General features: G+C 34.4%; 1 protein-coding gene across 2 annotated transcripts in view; it reads right to left on the minus strand.

The window, feature by feature from the left end:
- LOC106872328 (ras-related protein Rab-35) overlaps positions 1-5,547 on the minus strand; it is an 89,708-nt gene that overhangs the window by 11,654 nt on the left and 72,507 nt on the right. The gene's annotated exons all lie outside the window — the stretch shown is intronic.

Below are 5,547 nucleotides of genomic sequence, written 5' to 3' on the forward strand. Positions count from 1 at the left end.
TATTAAAGGAAAAAAAAAATATTCACAATAGCTACTATCCTTATGTGCAATATATATGGCTGTAGAGTTTCAATTTATTCTGTAAACAATCTCACTGACTTGTAAAATGATTCCAGTAGACTAGCAAGTTTAAGAATGCAGACAGATACATGAATTCTGGTTACCTCAAAATATTACAGAATTATTGCTTGAGCACATTTGAGTATTTCTCATGTACCCAATGCTTTTATATGTTTTTTTTTTTTCTCTAGGAAACATTGGTCATGCAATCAAGAGCAATAGTCTTGATATATCGATTTCAAATTTTGGCACAAGGCCAGCAACTTCAGGGGAGAGATTAAATTGATTACATCAACCCCAGTGTTCAACTGGTACTTTATTTTATTAACTCCAAAAAGATGAAAAGTGAAATTGGTGGAATTTGAAGACAAAAGGTAAAGACAGGCAAAATGCTTAATGGCATTTTGCCTGGCATGCTAACAAGTCTGCCTGCTTACCACTTTAGAGTTTTGATATATTCAGTTGTGTAAGGAATCATCATTGAGACAGTTCACAAAGAGAGAGAAATACAGGTGATCACTGAAATAGCTAGCTGATCTCAGGTTTCTGAGTCAAAGCATCTTTCTGTATATTCATAAGAACAAGCAAAGTGTTGAAGAAAAACATGTTATACTAAGAAGGACAATTGCAGCTTTGAGAGGGCCATCACATGCAGATGGCTTCAAGAACTTGCAGTACCAAGCCTGTTTTTAATGACAGGTACAGTCACAAGCAGTTGACTTGAGCCAATGAAAAGCAGGAACAGCATGTTGAGTAATAGCTCAATTTTCTGATATAATTTTCTATGAAAACCAAAGTTGCAAAGTTTGGAAGTAGACAGGGGAAGCATAACACCCCAGTTGTTTGTATTCCAGTATCACGTTACCATAATCAGTAAGTGGTGCCATGTAATATGCAAGTACCAAATTTTCTGGGAATAAGTCAAATTTTTCAAACTAACATTTACATCCCAAAATTATACACCAAGATGACTTTAGAGAACCCTAAATTCTATGCGAAATGCAGCAAGACTTGGAAAGCTAGTGATGATGCTTCACTGCTTACACAACATGTTTACACGATATACTAAGTTGATTTGTATGTCATGAAATACAATATTTTCTTCCTTCCTGGGTCATATAAACTCATAGGGCTGGTTTCCTGATTTCCACAGTGCATATATTCCTTCTCTGGATGGGATGCTGGTCTGCCACAAGATTACTCATTTTTGCCAGCTGAGCAGACTGGATCTACGTGAAATGAAGAGTCTTGCTCAAGAACACAGCACATCGCCAAGTCCAGGAATCGAGATCACAATCATGAGCCCAACACCCTAACCACTAAGCCATGCACCTCCATAATATTTTCTTCATGGTTACCAAATACACTTACATGGCACTGTTTAGTTTGGGGCTATATCAGAAGACATTTGTCCAAAGTGCCACACAGTAGGACTGAAACTGAAACCACATGGTTGAGAAGCAAACTTCTTAACCACACAGCCATAATTGCACCTCTTTTTGTTTTCACTTTTGCTTATTTGTTAATAAGCATGAATACAAATGAATCTAACAGATTTTGTATGGTTTCAAATCACTTTAACCCTTTAACATTCAAATTATTCAGTCAAATGTAATTCTTATTTATTCACATTGTTTTGAATTAATCATGCATTATCTTGTAGCTTTGAGATTTCAATTATGTGACAGTATATTCATAGAACGACATTGTGGGGTAGGTGTGAGGTCAGATCTGGCCAGCTTGAACATAAAACAGGTAAAATAATTTGGCTGGATATGGCCAGTTAAAATGCTAAAAGGTTAATGACTCTTCCATGATGAATGGTCTCAGTTTCAACCCATGATTTCTGATCAAGTCACTTACCAAATATAAACAGAACTAATGAGTCTAAAACTGTAAAAGACTCAATAATTATTATAGACAAAAAAAAAAATAGAGAGAGATAGAGAGAATGACATTGAATCCTCATCAGATGTTTTGTTACTGGATTTATGATTTTAATAGAAATGAAGATAGCAAATAAATTTCTTTCATTTCTTTCTTAAGCAACTGAATTTATTTTAGCAAGAATTTAATGTTTCTTTAGCTCTTTAGTGCTTAACTCTTTTGATATTAACCCACCTGAGGCTACACCTGATTCTATGATATAAACTCCTTGTTTTAAAGTAATCTAAATTAAAACCTTCCAGCAAAATTTCATGTTAATTTTAGGTTATCTCCACAGATATTCCATAGAAATTATAGCTAGCACTTATTTTTGTTATGACATTTCATATCTGGGATGTCAGATTTGCAAAGACCTGTTGAGGCAAGTGAAATCGAAACCGAACTAAATTCGACAACTGGCACCCATGCCAATGTCGTCTCCTTCATTGGACACGAAACTCAGCTTGCGAAGACTTATTGGGGCAAGTGAAAGCGAAATCGGCCCAGCGTGGCCTTTCTGGCACTTGTGCCCGTGGCATGTGTAATGGACTTTCGAGCGAGATCGTTGCCAGTGCCCCTGGAGTGGCTCTTGTGCGGGTGGCACATAAAATACACCATTTTAAGCATGGCCATTGCCAGTACCGCCTGACTGGCCTTCGTGCAGGTAGCACGTAAAAAGCACCCACTACACTCTCTGAGTGGTTGGCGTTAGGAAGGGCATCCAGCTGTAGAAACTGCCAGATCAGATTGGAGCCTGGTGTAGCCATCTGGTTTCACCAGTCCTCAGTCAAATCGTCCAACCCATGCTAGCATGGAAAGCGGACGTTAAATGATGATGATGATGAATGAGATTGAAGATGAAAAAAATGGGTAATGGGTGCACATGATATATATCTCATGAGATTTTGATCCTTCATCAGACCCCATTCAACACATTAATTATCCATGAACTCATTGCTTAAATAGCCATTAAATATAGTGGTCTAACATAATTGGATATGCCAATTTACATATTAAAACACATTCCTGGAAGCTGGTACATAAATATTAATGACTTGCAGGGATGCCGTGTTTTGTCATGCAACCGTAATTTCTAAAGAATATCTGTAGAGAAAACCTTAACAAGTGATGTAAAGTGAATTGCTAACACAGTGGAACACAGTATTGACTTACTCTTTTACTTGTTTCAGTCATTTGACTGTGGCCATGCTGGAGCACCGCCTTTAGTCGAGCAAATCGACCCCAGGACCTAACCTATTCTTTGTAAGCCTAGTACTTATTCTTTCGGTCTCTTTTTGCTGAACTGCTAAGTTACGGGGACATAAACACACCAACATCAGTTGTCAAACAATGGTGGGGGAACAAACACAGACGCACATACATATATATATATATATATATATATATATACGACGGACTTCTTTCAGTTTCTGTCTACCAAATCCACTCACAAGGCTTTGGTCGATCCAAGGCTATAGTAGAAGACACCTGCGCAAGGTGCCACACAGTGGAACTGAACCCGGAACCATAAAAATCATTTCATTAGTGTCGGTGACTGAGCAATCTTCCAGACACGTGTACCCGTACTGCAATCTTCAGACACAATCAGTGCGACACAATGTAACACTGTGTGACAAGGTGGGATATTTAAATTGCAGGTACAGTCCATTCGATGGACTTCGGGCGATCCTATGGCGGCTATGGTAAAAAACATTCAAGTTGTTATGAAGTAAAGATTGAATCCTAGACATCATGATTTGAAAAACGAACTTCTTAACTACTCCGCATATACACAAGTATATGCATTTTTTCAATCTATCTACCATGTGCTTCGTAAGCAAGCTACTTACCACACAGCCACTCCTACGCCTACTTATAAAAACATTTAATATACATTATAGTATATTATGGTGGCACAATGAAATACCACGTTCCAACAAATCATTAATGCAAATTTATTTTTCAAACATCAGCTTTGTAATGATAAAGTTATTTTACCAAATTTTTCTTTATTATCAAATTAACTGAAACAAAAACAGTATGTTTCAACAGGAATATGGTAACAAAAGGGTAACCAGGCTTATCGGTGCAAATATTCTACTTGTTTTATGTCCAAACTGGCCTCTTTCACCTACACTAAAATATTTTATGAATAAACAATTATATCATTGAAATCTTGAAACCATGAGATAATGAATGATTAATTAAAAATATTGTGAATAAATAAGTATTAAATTTTACATAGTAATCTGTGAAAGTTAAAGAGCATTGAGTTAAGGGGAAAAAATCCCCTAAATACATAGAGGCTAATAAACTAATCCATTGAAAAATAGTATAAAATACCAAATAAAATGCAAGTACCACAAGTATATCTCAATCAGCCTGTTTTATTTTGGATATGATCAAAGAATTTGACTGTGAAAGGCACATTATTCTCTTTTCAATAAGAACATCTCTTGAAATGAACAGCTTGATGTTTTAAAATAATGTTACATGATGTTAAAATCTAATGGTAATATTTCAGTTTGGAAGAGAATAAGACGTTTTTTTTTTGTATAATTTAAGATTTGGTGTCCCTAAAAAAAGTAGCAGACAGTAAAATTAACAAGAATATAACAAAATGTTAAATTACAAATACAATGAAGGTGAAAATAAGATCTTGGACGGAATTCTGGATTAAACATCCCATATAATCCCTCGTAACTTTTTTTGTCCTTTTTTTGGAATTTTCAGAAAATTTTTCTGAATTTGCTTTCTACACATAGGAATTCATATGATTATGCAAAAACCAAAATATTTTGTGTGTGTGATTTAAGGGCTATTTAGCTGTTATTTTTAACACATCTCACAACCACCTGATACCCTCCTCATTTTTTCTGTCACTCTGATTTATCAATGTTTTTCAATATCTTTCTCTCCATAAACAGATTTAATAGTATTTTGCTGAAATTTAAGCAAAAAACTCGGACTGTCTGTATTTTAAACGCTGATTTTTAAAAATTCGAAAAATTAAAAAAATTTTTTTTTAATTCAAAAATTTTTTAAAAAGAATGTTTCCCTCCTAATCATATGAATTCCTGTATGTAACATGCAAATTCCCAAAAAATTTCTGAAAATTCCACAAAATAAAAAAAGTTATGAGTACAACGTAGTTATGAGTTCAAATCTTACTAATGTCTCAATTATGTTGTATTCTTGGACAAGCAACACAATCTGCATACTACACATTCATGTTTTCTTCACAGAATGATGGGAATGGTGTTTAACTGTAAAAACAATTTGCCAAACCTAATTTATTTTGTACATTTTAATATAAAATGGGTTGTGAGCTGTCAAAACAATTTGTCAAATAAAAATCCCTCAAGCCATACTAACATGATAAAATGTATGCCCTTTCCTCACCTAAGAGAAAAAAAAAAACATTAAAATATATTTATACACTAATATTTAAAGTTTACCTTACATTTGAATAAATTGTTATTAGACTCTATTCCCTTTAAACATAAAACAGAAGACTTTAACATAAACATATGCACATAGACATATATATATATATATATA

The sequence above is a fragment of the Octopus bimaculoides genome, chromosome 16 (assembly GCF_001194135.2).
Source record: "Octopus bimaculoides isolate UCB-OBI-ISO-001 chromosome 16, ASM119413v2, whole genome shotgun sequence".
Taxonomy (NCBI): Eukaryota; Metazoa; Mollusca; class Cephalopoda; order Octopoda; family Octopodidae; genus Octopus; species Octopus bimaculoides.